Consider the following 22058-nt stretch of genomic DNA (forward strand, 5'->3'; position numbering starts at 1 on the left):
AGGAACAAAAACTTTTCTCCACCCATATTCTTTCGGCAGCAGCTTCTAAAAGCTGCACCAACCACCACACTCCTCTGACGTGGGTATCTTGGGTAGCTCTTGAATTGAACCCCCACTCTGCTTGTTTTCAATGCTGCCCCACCCCTTGCAAACCAACCTTCAAACTTTGAACAAAAATCCACAGGCTGGAGAGTGAACCTTTCAAAATAAGGAATGATGCCTAAAAGGAAATAAAAAGGGTGGCGGAGGAGAAAACCAAAAGCAATAAACTAAAACAAGGAAAAGAGATATCAAAGGGCAAGCTCCATAGATTCAAAAACATCGCATAGTGACTCATCATTTGTTTTCACTCTTCACTGCCTTCTACAACATCAACAGCACAGTGAACACCACTCAGGAAGGAATACAGGAAGGGATAAGATTCAGGTAGGTAGCCGTGTTGGTCTGACACAGTTGAAATAAATAAAAAATAAATAAATTCTCCAGTAGCACCTCAGAGACCAACTAAGTTTGTTCTTGGTATAAGCTTTTGTGTGCATGCACACTTCTTCAGATACCATCATTGGATGGCGGCTAACAGATTGAGGTTGAATCCTGACAAGACAGAAGTACTATTTGTGGGGGACAGGAGGCGGGCAGGTGTGGAGGACTCCCTGGTCCTGAATGGGGTAACAGTGCCCCTGAAGGACCAGGTGCGCAGCCTGGGAGTCATTCTGGACTCACACCTGTCCATGGAGGCGCAGGTCAATTCTGTGTCCAGGGCAGCTGTCTATCAGCTCCATCTGGTACGCAGGCTGAGACCCTACCTGCCTGCAGACTGTCTCGCCAGAGTGGTGCATGCTCTAGTTATCTCCCACTTGGACTACTGCAATGTGCTCTATGTGGGGCTACCTTTGAAGGTGACCCAGAAACTACAACTAATCCAGAATGCGGCAGCTAGACTGGTGACTGGGAGCGGCCCCCGAGACCACATAACACCAGTCTTGAAATATCTACATTGGCTCCCAGTACGTTTCCGAGCACAGTTCAAAGTGTTGGTGCTGACCTTTAAAGCCCTAAATGGCCTTGGTCCAGTGTACCTGAAGGAGCATCTCCACCCCCTTCATTCTGCCTGGACACTGAGGTCCAGTACCGAGGGCCTTCTGGCGGTTCCCTCGTTGCGAGAAGCCAAGTTGCAGGGAACTAGGCAGAGGGCCTTCTCAGTGGTAGCGCCCGCCCTTTGGAACGCCCTCCCATCAGATGTCAAAGAGATAAACAGCTACCAGATTTTTAGAAGACATCTGAAGGCAGCCCTGCTTAGGGAGGCTTTTAATGTTTAATAGATTATTTTATTTCATTTCTCTGTTGGAAGCCGCCCAGAGTGGCTGGGGAAAATAAATAAATTGTTGTTGTTGTTGTTGTTGTTGTTGTTGTTGTTGTTGTTGTTACCATCTGAAGATACCATCTGGTATCTGAAGAAGTGTGCATGTACACAAAAGCTTATACCAAGAACAAACTTAGTTGGTCTCTAAGCTGCTACTAGACAATATATATACAGTACATACACACCCACCCACCCACCCCCACCCCCACCCATATATATATACACACACACACACACACACACACACACACACACACACACACACATACACACAGGTGGCGCTGTGGGCTAAACCACTGAGCCTAGGGCTTGCTGATCAGAAGGTCGGCGGTTCGAATCCCTGTGACGGGGTGAGCTCCCGTTGCTTGGTCCCAGCTCCTGCCAACCTAGCAGTTTGAAAGCACATCAAAATGCAAGTAGATAAATAGGAACCGCTATAGCGGGAAGGTAAACGGTGTTTCCATGTGCTGCTCTGGTTTGACAGAAGCGGCTTTGTCATCCTGGCCACATGACCTGGAAGCTATACGCTGGCTCCCTCGGCCAATAATGCGAGATGAGCGCGCAACCCCAGAGTCAGTCACGACTGGACCTAATGGTCAGGGGTCCCTTTACCTATATATATATATATATATATATATATATATATATATATATATATAGACTTGGAAGTGTTAAGGCTGGTTGCATGGCAAGATTCAGGACCCACAAAAAGAGTTAACCCCACCACCACCTCAGGTTTTTCTTACCAGAACTAGGGACGGGGTGGGGGAATCCATTTAGTTCATATCTTCATGTGAACCTACCTGATCCATATTTTCCAAATCAATTTATGAACCAAAATGCAGCCATCTTCAAAAGTAGAAAACTCACTACTTTGAATTTTGCGAAGCATTTCTCCGACCAATGCAAAACGCATACAAAAATGGATGTGCTGGGGGAAAAGTGTGTGCAGTGTGCACACAAAATCTGCTTACGTCAGTAAATATAATGTGCAAAAATGTATTGTATTGGGGCAAATTGTTTGCAAACATGGGTCCATTAAGCAAAAATGTGCATATTAGATCATAGGAGCCCACTCCTGAGGACCCTTTGGCCCCCGGCAATAAAATATTTTAGCGCTGTCTGATGTGATGGCTCAAATGGCTTTAAAAGTAGAACACAAGACAAACCATGGAGGCAGAAAGGTCAATCAATGGCTAGAAAAAGGCCAGCGCAAAGGAGCTTCCATTTGTCGAAGCAGTGTACCGGAATATTATAGAAGCAGGGACAGGAGGCAAGTAACAGGAAGAGGCCACAATCTTCATCCACTGCTCATAAGCTTTCCAGAGGTTGGCACCTCTTGGGAAGAAGAGACTGGGCTACATCTAGATCAAGGGAAGTAATAGTACCACTGTATTCTGCTCTGGTCAGACCTCACCTGGAGTACTGTGTCCAGTTCTGGGCACCACAGATCAAGAAGGATACTGTCAAGCTGGAACGTGTCCAGAGGAGGGCAACCAAAATGGTCAAAGGCCTGGAAACGATGCCTTATGAGAAACGGCTTAGGGAGCTGGGTATGTAAGAAAACATATTTTCCTTCTAGCTCCTCCGGCCCCTTTGGATTATTATTACGCCAATCACAAAACAAAGCCCCTATCTAATGAGGAGTGGTTGGCATGTCAATACCTGACCCCGGAAGAAATGGGCCCCCCAACACTTCCTTCAACACCAAAATTGACAACACACCAAGTTGAACTGGTGCAGCCTAGGCCTGGAAATGGTTCAGTCTTTGTGGACAAACTTGGCACTTTAGAAACCATTCAGGCAGAAGACTGACACAGGAACCCAGGGGACGGGTGCCTTGATGGACAAACTGTGCACTTTAATTTAATCCGGGATGTGGCGGGAGGGGCTATACTTATACCTACTGGAGATGTCTGTCCATCCGATTCTACATATCATCATTATATCCTTCCTATTCAAGAGACTGGGCCTAGGGCAGATCTGTTATTGAAGGGACATCACTCCTTTGGGGAGGACGCTGACACGGGGCTAGGGATCACCACTGTCGATGGGCGAGGGAGGTATGGTGGTGGGGGTAGATTTCACAGACGAAGGGTTTTGAGATGTGGTGATGCTCGAATCCCTTCCAATCTACGCCCCATCCCGAGGGACGAGGGTAGGGTGAGCAGGGATTATCCACCTCCGTCACTGGTGTTGTGCAATGCCAGGTCCATAGGCAATAAAACCGCCACTATGCGAGACTTTTTTATCTCACTGGGGGTTGACCTGGCTTGTGTGACGGAGACCTGGGTACGTGAAGGTGAAGTAGTTGCATTACATGAAATAACACCCCCTGGGTTCTCCGTCCTCCACCAGTCACGGACTGTGGGTCGGGGGGGAGGGGTGGCGTTGTTAATCCGGGAGGATTGCTCTTTCAGGGCTCTGCCATCACCATCAATCACCGGCATTGAATGTGTTGGCCTAGTGTGGGGCACCAAGGAGGGCTTGGCTGTCTGGCTGGTGTACCGACCACCCAGCGCACCAGCAGCCACCCTGTCGGTCCTGTTGGAGGTGGTGGCCGGCTGGGCCTTGGAGTTCCCTAACTTATTGGTTTTGGGGGACTTCAACATCCATGCCGATGCCACCCCCTCCTCACGGGTTCCGGACCTGGTGTCTTCCATGGCGACATTAGGGCTCTCCCAGTTTGTTTTGGGTCCCACACACCAAGCAGGCCACACGCTGGATTTGATTTTTGGTGCAGGTATAGATGTGATCATGTCCCCAATTATGGAAGTGCCATGGTCTGATCACTACGCTCTGAAAGCCAGGATTGACTTACCGCCTCTGCCCCGCTTGGGTGGTGAGCCGATTTGGGCTCGTCCGCGAAGGCTGATGGATCCTGATAGATTCCGTCAGGCTTTACGGGACCCTGCTCCCCCTGGTGGCTCGTTAAATGAGCTGGTCGAGAACTGGAATAACCGGCTCTTGGCGGCCATTGATGAGATCGCACCTAAGCGCCCTCTGCAACCCCGCCGAAACCGGGCCCCTTGGTTCACCGAGGAACTTCGGAAAATGAAGCGGGACCTCAGACGGCTTGAGCGAGTATGGCGGCATACTCGCGACGGAGCCTCAAGAACATCTTATAGGTCGCTTATGAAAACCTACGAGATGGCGGTGAAAGCCACAAAGAAGTCTTACTTCTCAGCTTCCATCGCACCCGCTAGCTCTCGCCCGGCACAACTTTTTCGAACAATCAGGTCTCTAACAACCCTTGAGGATCAGTCAAATTTAGGCACTAATTCGACCCATAGCTGTGAGGCATTTGCGAGCTTTTTTGCGGAGAAAGTCTTGACACTTCGCCGTGACCTTTCTGCCAATTTTGATACAATAGCGGAACTAGAGGCCCCTCGACTGTCTTCGAGTTTAGCATTGGACCATTTCGACCACATACTCCCCGCTGATGTAGACAGATTCCTCCAGGCTGGGAGGCCCACCACTTGCTCCCTAGACCCCTGCCCGTCCTGGCTGATTAGAGCGTGTCCAGACGAGGTACGGGGCCCCCTGGTTGAGATTATCAACTTGTCTCTCAGTTCAGGGACTTTCCCAGAGGAGTTGAAGGAAGCAGTGGTGCGTCCGCTCTTAAAGAAAGCATCGTCAGATCCGCTAGATCTATCCAATTATCGCCCTGTTTCAAATCTTCCATACTTGGGTAAGATAATTGAAAGAGCGGTTGCCGAACAGCTTGGTAGGTTTCTGGATGAAACATCGGCTTTAGATCCATTCCAGTCCGGCTTTCGTCCCGGCCACGGGACCGAGACAGCACTGGTCGCCCTAACAGATGACCTCCGTAAACAGCTGGATCAAGGCGGGTCGGGGCTGCTGATTCTTCTAGATCTGTCAGCCGCCTTCGACATGGTCGATTATGAGCTTTTAGACCACCGCCTTGCCGACGTGGGGATTCAGGGTACAGTCCAACAATGGCTGCGTTCCTTTATCTCAGGTCGGGGACAGAGGGTGGCGCTAGGGAGGGGGTTGTCACCGCGGCACTCCTTGGTGTGTGGATTCCGCAAGGTGCAATCCTTTCCCCAATGCTTTTTAATATCTTCATGCGCCCCCTTGCCCAGATTGTCCGGAGTTTTGGGCTGGGTTGTCATCAATATGCTGATGACACCCAGATTTATCTGTTGATGGATGACCGTCCTGCCTCGGCCCCGGACACATTGACCAAGTGCCTGGAAGCTGTTGCTGGATGGCTACGTGGGAGTCGGCTGAAGCTAAATCCTTCGAAGACAGAGGTCCTCTGGCTGGGTCGGGATGACATGGGGCGGGGGGGCCAACTTCCATCTTTCGCTGGGGCCCAATTAGTGTCAGCCCCTTCTGTCAAGAGCTTGGGGGTAACCTTGGATGCCTCCCTTTCCATGGAGGCACAGGTTGCAACCACAGCCAAGGTGGCATTTTTCCATCTCCGCCGCATTAAGCAGTTGGTCCCCTATCTCTCTCAACCTGATCTAGCCACAGTGATCCATGCGATGGTCACCTCTAGGCTTGATTATTGTAATTCGCTCTACGCGGGGCTGCCCTTCAAACTGACCCAGAAACTCCAGCGGGTGCAGAATGCCGCGGCGAGGCTCCTTACGGGGTCCCGGCTGCGGGATCATATTCATCCAGTGCTTTACCAACTGCACTGGCTCCCGGTGGAGTACAGGATCAGGTTCAAGGTGCTGGTTTTGACCTTTAAAGCCTTATGCGGCTTAGGACCCTCGTACCTACGGGACCGCCTCTCCCGGTATGACCCACAGAGGACATTACGGTCCACAAATAATAACATATTGGAGATCCCGAGTCACAAGGTGGCTAGGCTGGCCTCGACCAGGACCAGGGCCTTCTCAGTACTGGCCCCGACCTGGTGGAACGCTCTGTCCCAGGAGACTAGGGCCCTGCGGGATTTGTCATCTTTTCGTAGGGCCTGCAAGACAGAGCTGTTTCGTTTGGCCTTCGGACTGACGCAGTCTGACCCCACGGTTACCCTCCCCTAAGGTTTTATTTATAATGGTTTTATCTTATTCGTAGATTTTTAATTTTAAAATTGAATTTTAACATTGTATTATTCTGTTGTTTTAACTGAATTGTTTCTTTTATATTTGTGTTGATATTATTTGTTGTTAGCCGCCCTGAGCCCGGTCTTGACTGGGAAGGGCGGGGTATAAATAAAAATTATTATTATTAATTATTATTATTATTATGTTTAGCCTGGAGAAGAGAAGGTTAAGGGGTGATATGATAGCCATGTTCAAATATATGAAAGGATGTCATATGGAGGAGGGAGAAAGATTGTTTTCTGCTGCTCCAGAGAAGCGGACATGGAGCAATGGATTCAAACTACAAGAAAGAAGATTCCACCTAAACATTAGGAAGAACTTCCTGACAGTAAGAGCTGTTCGGCAGTGGAATTTGCTACCACGGAGTGTGGTGGAGTCTCCTTCTTTGGAGGTCTTTAAGCAGAGGCTTGACAGGCATATGTCAAGAATGCTTTGATGGTGTTTCCTGCTTGGCAGGGGGTTGGACTGGATGACCCTTGTGGTCTCTTCCAACTCTATGATTCTATGATTCTACATGGTATCTAGCTTGGCCTCATTATAGGCTGAAAACGATGGTTCCCAGGATTAGAATAATTTGGGATCAACAATTTAGTGTGTCTATTTATTTTGATGCAGCAAAGTTATGTCAGCAAGACAATGCAACCCAAAGTTGGGGGGGGGGGAACCCAGACATGTTAATCTTTACACTGTTTATTCATTTCATTCTCTCTTGGTTTTGACTCCAGCACAAATAAAAAGGTCTCGGGTGTCTTGTTAAAGAGACCCAAAGGAAGCAAAGCCAGTGTAGCAAACCTGTTTCAGACTGAGGGGCTTGGCCAATTGTATTTTATTTCACTTTGAGGAAACAAATTCTTTCACCTTTGTTTACCAGCTGCAAAAATGAGTTTTAACCGAGAGAGAGAGAGAGAGAGAGAGAGAGAGAGGGGAGAGGACTTTTGACTGGCAGCTATGATTAAAGATGGCTTGCGCTGAATGAAAGCCTACAAAATGGCACTAATTAGTTAAAGGACTTCCCCCATCTCTATCCCAAGTTGGGAGATGACTCGTTCTGTTATAAATGACCCCATTGCTGCCAATTGAGGATGACTGCCGCAGAAGCATGACGAGATCAATAAAAAAATACAAACAGTGTAAAAAGTAGTCAGGCAAAGATAAGTTTATTACTAATTATGAGCAGCTTGACATGCCCCGACTCCTCGTAAAATAAATGAAGTCCATTTTTAATATCTGCCGGCGTGACTTCAAGATAATAGACAAATTTACTTCAAGGTCACATCTCATTTGTCAAGTCAGGAGTTTTAACTACATGTACAGAAACCAACAAAGGCCTTCCACTTCATATTAAATTTAACCATGAATATATTAGCAAACCTGGCTGCGTTGCCACGATGCCTTTGTCTGTTCAGACAACTTATACAAGGCTCTGAGATCCTCCCTGACACGGACTCAGAGAGGATAAATCCCCCTGTGGGAAGAAACCTGGGAGCTGCTGCCTGGAGATCTCATTCACACTATAGACAGTGTGGTGTAGTGGTTAAGAGTGTTGAACTAGGACCTGGGAGACCTGGGTTCAAAACCCCAACTCAGTCACAAAGCTCACTGGGCAACCTTGGTCCAGTCACTGCCTCTCAGCCCAAACTACGTCATGGGGTGTTTTGGGGATTAAATGAGGAAGGGGAGAAACATGGATACCATCTTGAGATCCTTGGAGGAAAAAGGTGGGATATACAGATACACACACACACACTCTCACACACACACACACACACACACACACACACACACACACACATATATATATATATATATATATATATATATATATATATATATATATATACACAATAAGCAAAAAGCCCCTTGAAGACTAAATTAGAACAGGGTCAGGCACTGTTTCTGGTCTGTGGGGTTTGTTTCTGGTCAGTGGGGAATGTTGACTTGTGTTTTAATCTGTAAAATATGAAAATATTTATAGGCTCCCTTTCTGAGCCAAACTCCCCCAAAGTGGCTTTCACTGTAAGAAATTTCCAAAATAAAAATAAAAATAGCAAAAGAATATGTGAGATATGAGAGTGGGATATATATCTTCCTATATGCATAGAAATGTAAGGCTGTCATCATGCAGTTCCCATTGGAGTATTAGCAGTCCACATCCTGGATTTGCACAAAGAAATCAAGTTGGGAAGGTGAAAAGTGAGCTTAGTAGTTGCATGAGGTGGGAAGGAGATCATTGCATAATGTGGGGCAAATGATAGGGTTTGGTGAGCAGAATTTACAGGGACACGGCCCCTAGTGTGTGTTTGTATACACATGCACACCACACACACATGCACACCACACACACACACACACACACACCATCAACCCCAATCAGCATGGCTGTTTTAAAAGAGACCAATATATAACTGTTTATATTTAAAATTAACTATTCCACAGGGCAGGAGTTGAGCCATAAAAAATAATAATACAGGGCAACCTTGTAGAATGTCAAAGCCTACAACCAATTCCATCCCTAATCATAGCAGCTTTCTTCTCAGCCATCCATTTCAAAGAGCTATCAGTAGCTCACATACAGAGCTCTGCTTCACTCTAAGAAAAATAAACCTTCATTTCTACCCTGCTCCCCCCAGAAGCATTTAATTGGGAGAGAGAAATGGCCAATGGTGTCTGTGTGGATGGGGCTAGGGTGGCAAGGGAGACCCTTTGACTCACCCATTGTCCCACCAAACCCAAAGAATCACTGGGGGAAAACTTTGAAGGATTCCATGCCGGCATCACTTCCGCAGTCATGAAGGTTTCTGCCTCAGATGCCCCTGGACCTGACACTTTCATGATGGTTTCAATTTTCTGCTCTTCGCTTTTCTGTTTTATAGCTGGCAGTACGAAAAGCCAGAGTGCATCACTTTGCTCTCTTTTGTATAAAACCTCCTCTAGCTGCTGGCCGTTTCTCCTCCTGGCCTGAGCCTGATGATTTGGCAGGAATAACACACACTGTTTAGACTCGCCATAAATGTCAAGACCGAGTAATGTATTGCAAACTGCATCCGATCCTGCAATGTGTGTGTGTGTGTGTGCGCACACACAGGGAATTTATCTAGAACTCAAAAATGCAGAGAGAGAAAATGTTGGGGAGGGGTGGGGAGAGGTGGGCAACATGGCAGAGCTCTCAGGCTTCTCAAGGAGCTGTCCAAGGTGCTGTTCATAAAACTGAAATGTGCTCCTTTTCAGAAATAGGTAGGGACAGGTCAGTCAGCATTGGAGTAAATGAGACATTTGATTCAATACACACTTAAAAATGAACCTATCTGCACTTTCTGAAACAATAATGAAAACCAAAACACAGCTACCCTTCAAAATCTGCACTTTCTGAAACAATAATGAGAACCAAAACACAGTTACCCTTCAAAATTCACACTCGTTCTAAGTTTGCGATGCAGTTCTCCAGCCAACCAATGTTTAGAAAAATGGATATGTTAGGGTGTGCCTGGAAATGAAAATATTCGTGAGAATAACATACAAAAATGCATCACTTTAGAGGAAATTGCTTGCAAAAATAGGTACAAAACTGCATATAAAATGTGTTTATTAGGAGAAATATGCACCCAAACGCTGATTTTTCATGAGAATTGCTTTTTAACTGCAAATTGCTGCAAAATGCAGAGAACTGAATATAAGGTTGGAAAAAAAAAAAAGAAAACCTGAGATAATCGAAAATGATAGGTGTTTCCATCCTTGGTCAGCATCCATATATCAGGCTTCCATAACCTGGTGCCCTCTAGATGTTTTGGGCTGCAGATTCCACCATTCCCACAGCCACCCCAGGCAGCACCTGAGGTTGATAAAGCTGTAGTCCAAGACAACCCGGAGGGCACCAGGTTGGGGGAGCCTGCTGTGAATCTTCACAAGGAGGGTAAGTAGAAAGGGGGCCGGCCTTGGCACAGACTGGAGAAGGTGCAAAATGAGATTCAAGTTATCCTAGTGACAGTTACAAAAATCCTGTGAAATCACGTAAAAACCCTAACCCTCACTAGGGTTGCCAGACTCAATAGAGAACAGAACTTCTGTGCCTTTAATTGTCCTGCTCTCTTTTGAGCCTGGAAACCTTTAAGAGAAACCAGCAGACCCTTTGTTTAATTTCCAAGCAAAGGGTCTGCTGGTTCCTCTTTAAGGTTTCCAGACTCAAAAGAGAGCAGGGCAATTAAAGGCACAGAAGTCCTGTCCTCTATTGAGTCTGGCAACCCTAACCCTCACTAGTCATGATGACTATGCTCCCATCTCCACAGCTGGAGGAAATCATGCTTCCTGGTAAGCATTGCTGGAAACCACAGGAGGGGAAAATGCTCTTGTGCTTGGGTCCTGCTTGCAGGCTTCATATTTGGGACACTTAATTCCTGCTGCCCCCTCATTTGACAAAACACACTCTGCCCCTTGTTGGGATAGGTGCAGAGAGGCTCTAGGTGGTTACAGACAGGTAGAAACTGGTAGGATGGGGTGTGTGAGGATTTTGCTTTGTTCTTTAGTTTTTCCACAAGAGCTTCTGAGCAAGAGCAGTCTACCTGGGCAGGGAGAATTTGGAAACACTATAGCAGCAGTACTCATCCCTTCATTTGATCTGGTGCTGGCTCCCACCAGGGACAGTGTGTGAGAGAGAGGGGGGGGAAGGGAGAGAGAGAGGAATGTTGAGCCTTAGGCACAGAAACAGCCATTTCCAGCTTTGCCCCTGAACTCTGCTTACCAGATGCATGGAAAACGGAAGGGAGGGGAAAGCCATTTGCTCATTCAACTGAAATAAGAACAGCCTCTTAAAAGATAATGGATAATAACAGTAGTAAATTCATCTCTATAGAGTACGTGAGGGGCTCAAGGCACTTTACACACATTATCTCAATATCCCAACAACACTGTAAGGTAGGCCAGTATTATTTTATTTAGTATTTAGCTAAAGGAGAGATGGGGAAACTGTGCCCCTCCCAGATGTTGCTGGACTCTGTCTCCCATCAGCATTAGCCAGCAGGACCAATGGTCAGGGATGATGGTATTCTAATTTAGACTGTATTCTAAGGTTGGATTTCTCACTCTCTTCTCCCCCCTCAGGATTTGAAGCGACAATTGTTAAACCTGCAGATGAGGTGCCTTGTGAATAGAGCTGGCAGGAATTTGCAAATGATGACATTTGTGTCAAAATGTCAGCCGAAGTCGAAAACACAGAAATTCCCCCCTCCATTTCCGCCGCCTCTCAGGGAACAGCCGAGTCTCTTGCTCTGTTATTAAAGAGGAGGTCGTAAATAGAGAAACACCGAAAACCTTTCATATTCTCCCCACATCTGGTGAACTGAGCAATTTCTAAGCACTTAGGGATTCACGCCTGTGCGGGGTGGGTGGAGGGGGAAGTAATGAACTTTAAAGGGAACCCTCGGAAGGAGAAACGGGGAGAGGAGGAGGAGGAGGGTCTGTCCTGGAAGGAGCCATTTTCTGAAATTGCATTCATCTCTCATGCCAAATTCAAACAGTGAGTGAGGCGCGCTTGCTGCATGAGAAGCGCGAGACATGGGATGCTCCTGTGAGGATGTTGTGCAAGGGAAGGAGGCTGTTGTGCCAACATAGCAGGGCCTGTCTTTCGCCTGCAAGGATGCTGGGAATCTGACATCCTCCCTTCCAAGAATCTGTACGGCCCCATTCCAAGGGCAATTACAAACCTTGCAAGGCAGAGAGAGAGAGAGAGAAAGAGATAAAAATAGGAGAGACAAACGGAAGGTGGTATAGAGGCTGCTCTCAGAGGGGGGTGTCTTCTTCCCAAGGGGTGGCAAGGATGTCCTGAAGTGCAAGCAGACCTTGTTGCAACATCAGGCTTTGTTCTGATCATGTGTTTATGCCCTGCGCTGCCCTGGTGCCAGACCCCAGGACCCCAGAGAGCAAAGCAGACTCTCCACAGGTCTCTGGCTCCTAAGCTGAGTTCCCTCTCCTGGCTGTGCTCTTGACCTTGGCCTTTGGGGGTCTAGACTCAGAGGTTTGGCCTTGGCTTGGCTGGACAGCACTGAACTTTCAACCCTGCTCTCTTCATAGAACCATATAATTATAGAGTTGGAAGGGACAACGAGGAACATCTAGCCCAACCCCCTGCAAAGCAGGAATCTTTCACCCAACATGGGAGTCTCATGCTCTACCTACTGAGCTGTCCCGCCAGAGTCTTGTACTGTGACTGAACTGCCCTTGTCCCCGAGTCCCCACCGCCACACAACGTGATGCCATGAGATCAGTCTGAGCCAACTGTGTCTCCTTGTGTGCCTTCCATGCTTGTTCTGATATTGCTGTTCCATTGCACATCTCCTGAATGGCGCTCCCAGTTTTTGTCTCATATGTCTGAAGGGGTTCTGCTGGTGGGAAAACATTTCTAAGCATTCCAAAACCAGGATGGGGACTCAAGTCCCAACAGGTGGGAGCCAACAGCCTTCACAGAAGATACTGCTGGATGAGAATCTTTAGATTCCTTACAGCCATTCTCCTGCTGTCTGGATAAGCTGGGATTTGAACTTGGAGCCTCTCAGTGTAAGGCCTTGTGCCCCTTTGTGGTGCCCTAACTGGTCCATTAGGGAATGAGAGGTGGGGCCTTCCCATATCTGTACATGGGTTGGTCCATCTCTCACACACTTCCAAAAGCCAATTGGTTCTTCCTGACCTGAACTGACTAAAGATGCATTCAACTCAAGCCCTCCCAGTTTGCCCACAACCTCCCAATCTCCAACCAGCAACAACCAGGAAGAGAACTTTCCCTTCTCGGTGGTGGCCCCCTTCCCCCTGGAAATAAGGCACACATCAATGCTCTCGTAGTTTCAGGGCACAGTGAAAATCTTTCCATTCCTCATGGTCTTTTCTGATTCTGGGTGCCTGTTGCTGCGAGTTTGAATTTATTTGGATGGCAGATTGCCTTTTGATTTCATTGCCTTGCTTTCATGTTTCACAGTGTTGCCGTACAGTGCCTGGAGGTGTGGGCTGCAGCTCCCATCATCCTGTGCTGTCTTGGCTGAGGTTGAAGAGTGTTGTAGTCCAAAAAATCTGGAGGGCATCAGGTGAGTGAAGATCTCCCCCAGCCCCTTGGCCTGGTTCCAACCCTCCCAGAACCCATGCTGTTGCTGCTGCCACTGAGCTTTTTGCAGCTAAATAACCCCCTTCTCATTTGTCATCCTTCAGCTAGATTTTCCTCTCTGCACCGTGGCACAGCTTCACCACGGCCAGGCTCACTGCAGAAAATGACAATAAGAGCCGCAGCAGAGCCTTGACAGAAGAACAAGTGATGAATGAAAAGAATGGGGGTGGGGGGAGAGTGAAGGCCAGGGTCACTTCCCCAGATCCCTCTGCAAGCGGACAGTAATGCAATAAGGAGAATTATTACACAAATAAGCTGGCATAATTAACTAGCAGCCATGGGATATTTTCCTTATTGAACGCCATGGAGGGCTTCGATTTTGCTGACTTCGGAAGGGGGGGGGGCTTGTGGAATGATGTATAAATAAATGTAAAGTACACCGGCGATGATGTTAAATGATGCTTCATCTAATTATCGCTATTCCGCGGTGTCATTAACATGCGCAAGCATGGAATGCTAATGGCTTTTAAGTTGATATCACGGCTACAATTTGTTGTCTCAACCCCTCTGCACGGAATAAAATATTCCAACTGGTACAGCTGTTGAACATCAACAGAGAGATGACAGGGTCTCATCTTGGCAAGAGATAACCAAGTCAGGGGGGGGGAGATAAAGCAGGGGGGCCCTTTTCAAAAGGATGACTGCAAGCAAAAGCCTTCCCCCAAGTTCCGCTCGTCCCCCCCAAATATGCACCTCGCTCTTTCAGAATGACAGACGCTGAGGTCTCCTGTAGCCCATGTTAAAGGGGAAATGCTTAAGCGTAGGCTTAATTTTTGCTTCACTTGGGCTGGATCACGCACCCTTTTTTCATGAGTCAGACACTCCAGGAGAGATGTTATGGGTGCTTTAATCATTGCACAACCAGTGCAGCGGGTTGAGGAGAACAATGGCCAAGCACTTCAGGCCAACTAGCCGAAACCTCCAGCCTCAAAAGCCCTGTAGGCCTGAAGCCATCAGGAAGGTGGAAGTCAGGAAAGCCACCTTCCAACTTCCCGGCCTGCCTCTCCCCAGAGTCTCCTGCTGCCGCTAGTTCTTCCCAATCTTAGAGAAGGATCGCCTTCTTCGCTCTGTAAAGAATTGCTGCGTTTGAGTGGGAAGCTGGATGTCCCTTCCTGTTCAGGATCCACTCCCACCTCTTCTTACAGAACTTGCTCCTCGCTTTAAAGACAAGGCATTGAGGCAGCAGGTGAGCCACGGGGCAAAGGTGTTGTGTTGTGGTGATTCAGAGCCATAGCCAGAAATGGACAAGTCTCCTCTCCATTCTCCAGCTGCCTGTTTGCCACACACACACACACACACACACACACACACACACACAATCAGCATCTTAGTGCATTTATCTGAAAATATACACTTAAAAAAACCCACGTTTCTAAGATACCTATTTAAGCAAGCCATTTCCCCCGATAGAATATATTATTTTCACTAGTATATGTATTTTATACACACTTTCTCCTGACACCTACACTTTTCTGCACATACTGACTTGGCTGGAGGTGAATCTGATACTTAGTTTAAGAAGGTTAGTCCTGGGAAGAGAAGATGATGATGATTTGTGCATTCCCTACTTAAATCTCTTGGCAACTCACAACATAGGAAAGAAGAACTACGTCTCATATATAGAATACTCTGCCCCTCCGTTACAGAAAACTAGCCCAGCATCCTGTTCCCAGAGTGACCGACCAGTTACCCCAAAGGGAAGCAGGATGTGAGGCAGACAGCAGCAGCCCTGCCACCATTTGTGTCCCCCAGAAACCAATATCTGGAAGGCATCTACCTTCAGCAATGGTGGCAGTGGCCGTGGCTAGTTGCCAGTCAATTTGTCTAACCTCCTTCTCAAGCCACCCAAGCTGGTGGCCACCACTGTCTCCCGGGGCAGCAGTTTCTACTTCAAGAAGGACTTTAAGACTTGGGTAGACCCATTTGAGAAGAGGGGCATTTTGGGGGGCACTGCTGTCCCACATGATGCCAAGGTTTATAGGCCCTGATGCTACAAATACTATATTAGTGTTACCTTTGATTTATTCATTGCTTTCCAAACCACTGTCTCAAGGTGATTTGCATATAGAATAATTAAAAACAGCGCATACATTTAAAAACTACAAACTTTAACAAGTGGGCACTCGGGGTGAAGAATTTACAGTGCTTTTTTTCTAGAAAAAGAGGTGCCAGAGCTCACCATGAACTTCTCCCTTCTTAGAATGGTAATGGTGCCCACCTGAGAGGTGCTGGAGCTGAGCTCCGGTGAGCTCCAGCTGAAAAAAGAAAAGAAAAGCCCTGAGTATTTACTACTACTAATTTCTGGAGGGTTGACTGTGTTGCCAAAAAACCCCAGCAGAACACAGCTATGTCTATGAAAGCTCATCTCATAGCAAATTTTGCTAGCCTTTAAGGTGCCCCCAAGCTTATTTGTTGTCAAGAATATTGGCGATGATGCCTGATGATCTGCACAATGCCTGGCCTTCAGCTCGTCGCCCACCTAAGGCTTCCAAGAGCAGGGAGACGGGCTTCCACCCCTTGGCAATTTGCTGAGAAAGAAATGAAGGGCTGCCCGGCGTGGAGGAGTGCAACCATGCCTCTCACACCGCCACGTTTGCCAAACAATGCCACCAAACAAGCCCACGCGTCGCTGTCTCCTAGAGACACAGGAGCATCTCTTGATGGGCACAGCTGTCTCTCTTGTCACCCGCTCCCCTCTCCCCCCCCCACTCCTGTGACACTCTGAGCAACTTTCACTACAGCGAGACGCAGCTAGCGAGAGAGGGAGAGAAAGAGAGGGAGGGAGAAGAGCAGCCACTGCCTCGCCAGCCCGCCCGAGGTTCTGTCTCTGCCAACGTTATGGCCTGACCTTTTGTCCTTCAACAGCTCATCAGCCAGGAACTGAGCTGAAAAATGGCTCCCAGCCTCCCCTGTGCCAGCTTGGAAGCCAACTGCCCTGCAAAGCACGTACGTCTCTCTCCGAGCCATTCCCCCCACCAACCTCACGCAGTACAATGATAATGACACTCTCCCCCTCTTGCATCCCACAGGCCTGCGGGTGCAAACAGAAGCCTGTCATGGCGCCAACTTGGTGGGCCCAAATGGATAATGCCCGTTAATGGGCTTGTATCGATTTGAAGGACTCTTTAGGACTGGCCGGCCGGTGCATCCAGATGATGCAGACGACACCCATGTAAGAAAGTTTTGCTGGCGCGGAGGGGAAAGCTCGTCCAATCTGGAGTGGGAAGGGGCAGAGGAAGTAATTTCTGATTAGGGAAATGGAAAGCCTGCTGAATCATGGATGAGAATGAGTCTCTCTCTCTCTCTCTCTCTCTCTCTCTCTCTCTCTCACACACACACACACACACACACACACACACACACACACACACTGCCCTAAGCAGTCCATTCAGAGGGCACTTCTGTCACAGGTGCAGAATTGCCTGGGAAGGGAGAAGGGTTGAAAAGATGAGAACAAAGGGGGTTCAGCAGGGACCAGCAACTCCAAGCACCCCAACGAGTGTCCCAGGGCCCCTGCTTCCACCTTTGAGAAGATGACTGAGTGAAGACAAGCCAGAGGACTTGGGGGGGGGGCATAGCTCAGTGGCAGAGCATCTGCTTTGCATTCACAAGGATCCCTGGCATTTCCACATACGGCTGGGAATGCCCCCTCTCTGAAAGCATGGAGAGCTGCTGCCAGTCACTGTGAGCAATGCCGAGACAGATGAGCCAAGATTCTGCCTCGGTAGAAGGAAGCTTCCCATGCGACTGCCTCTGAGTTCTTTCCATGATCCTACGTGGAGAGGGGCCAGCCCTCACTATACCCTGCATAGGGATTCTGCAAGCTTTTTTGTTTCTGCCTCTCTGGGGAAAGGTCTCTGCTCAGCTTTGGCGCTGTCCCAGGTCCTGTAGGTTCTACAGATCCAGCACCCGACCTCAACTTGCCTAGGGAGCCCACCAGGGGTGGGTGCAAGAGGCACCTCTCCCTGGCACCCCAGGGCAGAAGTCACCAAGCACAGATGTCCCCCACTGTTTGCTCCCTTCCCACTCTTCTCACAAAGTTGCTTCTCTGCACATCAATCGATGCAATTGCCTGCATATTTATTACTAATGGTTGAAGGCAGATTGTGCGGCATTTGTCAACACTAAGAGTGGGAATGATTACTAAAACCTTAAAAATGCTTGGTGCATGGCAATGATCCTAGGGAGCTTTTCTTCTCTTTTCTTTTTTAAATGGTATCGCATGAGTTCTCTCTCCCTCTTCTAGGCAGAGCTAAGAGCAGCTTAACATAAGAGCATAAGAATGGCCCTGTTGGATCAGGCAAAGCATCCATCTAGTCCAGTTCTTGTGGTGGCAAAAGAAGATGCCTCCTTTGGGAAACCTGCAAGCAGGATCTGAGCACAATAACACTCTCCTCTCCTGTGGTTTCCAGCAACTGGTGCCTGGAAGCATTGCTGCCTCCAGTGCTTGCCTTATTTATTTAATAAAATTTCTACAGCACTTGATTGTAAAAAAACAAACCAACCCAAAAAACCCTGCCTTAAAAGGAACGAGGCTCCAGGTGGACCCTAGACAGTCAATTCTGGCCAATCCTTTCACAAGATGAGGCCTTGTGGTTGCTTTCTACCCGAGATGGATGAATCAGCTAAGTTTTGCAGTCAATATAATCTAGTTCAGCATCCTGTTCCCACAGTGGCCAACCAAATGCCCCAGTGGGAAGCTCTCAAACTGGTCCTGATCACAAGAACACTGTCCCACCCCCCTGTATTGTCCAGTAACTGGTATTCAGAAGCATTACTTCCTCCAACTGCAGAGGTGGAGCATAGCCATTGTGCCTACTAGATATTTATAGCCATCTATTAGACACAGAATGGATCAGGGGCCGCAACATTAGCCTCCGTGATGGTCAGGAAGTATAAGGTCTAACTGGACTGGTAAGGCCCTCTAGCAGTGCCACAGCCTGCCTTGACACCCTTTCCCAGTTCGGCACAGCAGGACCTGCTGCCCGTTTCCTCCTTCTCCTCCTCCCCACTCCATCTTCTGCCATCTTCTCAACACGCTGCAGGCCAGGCTGAAGATTCATTCCCAGTGGAAGCTGGTCCATGAGGACAAAAGGGGCACTGGACTTTCCCAACCTCCGGGCCTTCTTAGGTATCAACACAGTCTGCCAACTTCCATGCTAGGGATCATTAGAAAAGGAATTGAAAATATAGCTGCTGATATCACAATCCTGCTATACAAATTTATGGCACAAACACCTTTGGAATACTGTGTACCGTTCTGGTTGCTTCGAGAAAAGGGCAGGCAAAAGGATCACAGGGACGGAAGAGTTTGGATTTCATATCCCGCTTTATCACTACCCGAAGGAGTCTCAAAGCAGCTAACATTCTCCTTTCCCTTCCTCCCCCACAACAAACACTATGTGAGGTGAGTGGGGCTGAGAGACTTCAGAGAAGTGTGACTAGCCCAAGGTCACCCAGCAGCTGCATGTGGAGGAGCAGGGAATCGAACCCAGTTCACCAGATTACGAGTCTACCGCTCTTAACCACTACATCACACTGCCTCTCAGAGAGTGACTCTCCTATGAAGAATGGTTGCAGAGTTTGGGATTATTATTTTTTTAGTTTAGAGAAAATGTAAGAAAAGGCGACATGTCAGGAGTCTGTAAAATTATGCACGGCATGGGAAGTGTGGATGGAGAAAAGCTTTCCTCCCTCTCTCAGAAGACTAGAACTCATGGGCATCGAATGGAGCTGAATGTTGAAAGATACTGGACAGATAAGATGAAGTCCTTTCTCATGCAGCACATAGTGAAACTATGGAACTCTCTCCCACCTACCTAGATGGCTTTAAAAGGGGTGTGTGTGAAGGACAAGGCTATCAATGGCTACTAATCATGATGGCTATGCTCTGTCTCCATGGTCAGAGGCAGCCATGCTTCTGCATAACAGTTGCTGGAGGAGAGAGTGCTGTTGAATTTGGGGCCTGCTTGCAGGTATCTGGTTGGTCACTATGAGAACAGGATGCTGGACTAGATGGCCCATTGGCCTGATCCAGCAGGCTGTTCTGATGTTCCTCCTTTTACCCTCGTAGTATTTATTCAGCAGGGGGGAAGATGGGAGCAAAACTAGCTCGACTTGGTTCTGCTGCCATTGGCTCTGGGGCTCCTGCCTTCTGCCCCAACGAGGGCAGGCCAGCACTGTGTGATTCCTACCTGCCAAATGCCAATTTCCAAAGCCCCGCCCACTTCCCAAACTGTGCAGAGGGAGACATGGCCCTCTCCTCTCTGCCCCTCAAGTTCCGCGAAACCACCAGTCGCCTCCCTGCTGGGCTTGGAAAGTGAGCTGCGCTCAGCCAAATCAGATTTGCAAAGTGGCTTTCCTTCACTTATCGGAAAATGAGATGGTTGACGGGTCACCAGAAAGCAGAACAGCAATAAAACGGGGTCCCCATGGGAGAATTTCTCCCTGCTGGAGTGACTTGTTCCTGCCCTGCAGCTGAGATGGCCATCATTGAACGAACTGCATCAGGAGGCTAAAGCTTGCAAAGAAATTCTGGCATCTTGTTGAGAGTTTGCAGCTTCCTCAAGGGAAGGAGCAAATTTATACCAGCACAGAGTCCAAGAACTTCCAACACCTGCCTTTTCATTTATTTTTATTTTTTAACCACATGCACTATCCTCATGAGGTCCTCTGTGCATTTACAGACTTGTTACTAGAGATGCACAAGGAACTTGGTCGCTTTGTATTTTGAAGAGAGCCAGCCTGATCTGCAGCTTCCAGAATAAAAAGCAGTTGTGGTTTATCCATGGGAATTTTCCACCTCCCTTGGAGGAAGGGCTGTAGCTCATGGGTAGGGATTCTGCTCTGCATGCCTATGGTCCCAGGTTCAATTTTCCATGGCATCTCCAGGCAGAGCTGGGAATGTCCCCTGCCTGAAACCCAAGAGAGCCACTGCCTGTCAGTGTAGACAATACTGAGTGAGATGGACCAGTGGTCCAACTCAGTAAAAGGCAGCTTTCCATGCTCTATTAATTTTGCAGTGCAGTTCAAAATATCAAGATACCTATAGAAATGTGCATTTTAGAATTAATACACATTCAGAAATGCAGTTTTTCAGAGAAAACTCATCAGAAAATGCATGTGTTCAGAAATACATATTTAAATACAAAAAAAGAGTGGATTTTAAAAAACATTAAATACAGGTTCATTTGAAAACATGCCGGAAGTGTCTTATGGATGTAGACCAGGCATAGGCAAACTCGGTCCTCCAGATGTTTTGGGACTACAACTCCTGTCATCCCTAGCTAACAGGACCAGTGGTCAGGGCTTATGGGAATTGTAGTCTCAAAACATCTGGAGGGCCATGTTTGCCTATGCCTGATGTAGACACACAAAACTGGCAGGGACCAGATACAAGCAGGTCCATCCATCTCTACCAGTTACTGTTACTCTGGAATTGCACTCCAGCCAGAAGGCAAAGGGACTACTGGAGGGTTTCATCCTATGCCCCCCCTTCTATTTCCCAGGAAGACCATCATGGCAAACAGGAGGACGACCTGGCCCTGTCCAATGACCAGTGGACGATCAGCTGCTCCAATGCTTGCTTTCCTCTTCCCTCCCCATTCCTTTTTCCTTTTGTGTCATATCAGAGCCTGTCTTGTCTTTTAATGATGGACACATACCCCTAAACATTTAGGGGACACATAACCCTAAACATTTTGTGAATCTAAGTTTGGACTAATTGAGGGGTGGTGTTTCGAGTACCCCTAAAGCACTGACGACAACCCTATGAGGTAGGTTAGGCAGAGAGACAGTGACTACCCAAGGTCACCCAGTGAGCTTCATGGCCGAGTGGGGGGGTCTGAACTGTGTTCTCCCAGGTCCTAATCTGACACTCTAACCACTATGCAACACTGGCTCTTAGTGTGACAACCTGCATTTTCATTCTACCTCCGCCTTCCTCTTTCTTCTCCAAATCTTTTGACCCTATTCTGCTCCTCGGCTGCTATTTGCTGCCTGTTTTGAAACTGCAAAGGGTTTGTGCCAAAAATCGCACCTCTGCACTCTAGTTTGGAATGGCTAAGAGAGAAAGCAAGGAAGGATGGCAGACAAACTGACGGAATGACAGAGGAGGAAGACGAGGAGAGGCAGAACAGAACAGACCCAATCCCAAAGTCACTGGTGGAGCACAAAAAGTGGTGAAAATAAAACTTTTTTAGTTTCTGGTCTATGGTCTCTCCTAGCTTTGGAGGCGCCAACACATCTCCTTGCCAAGGGTGCAAGGGGGGGGCACATAGATACAGCTCCCTGCCAAGGGCGCAGAGGAGCCAGGTACATCTCTGGGTGGTGGACGTAAATGACACATGTCATGCAGAGGAGGAGGAGGAAGACCAGTCGGCACAGCCACCAGCCGCTCACTGCGAAACCAGACTAAACCCCCTCTGTCTCAGACTGGCAGCTTGTGGCACAATGCCTTCCCTGCCTTTTG

At 48.0% G+C, this 22058-nt stretch overlaps 1 protein-coding gene across 2 annotated transcripts in view; it reads right to left on the reverse strand.

Annotated features, from left to right (window-relative positions):
* CAMTA1 (calmodulin binding transcription activator 1) overlaps positions 1-22058 on the reverse strand; it is a 671800-nt gene that overhangs the window by 291349 nt on the left and 358393 nt on the right. The window lies entirely within an intron of this gene.

Source organism: Zootoca vivipara, chromosome 6 (genome assembly GCF_965207765.1).
Source record: "Zootoca vivipara chromosome 6, rZooViv2.hap1.1, whole genome shotgun sequence".
Classification (NCBI taxonomy): Eukaryota; Metazoa; Chordata; class Lepidosauria; order Squamata; family Lacertidae; genus Zootoca; species Zootoca vivipara.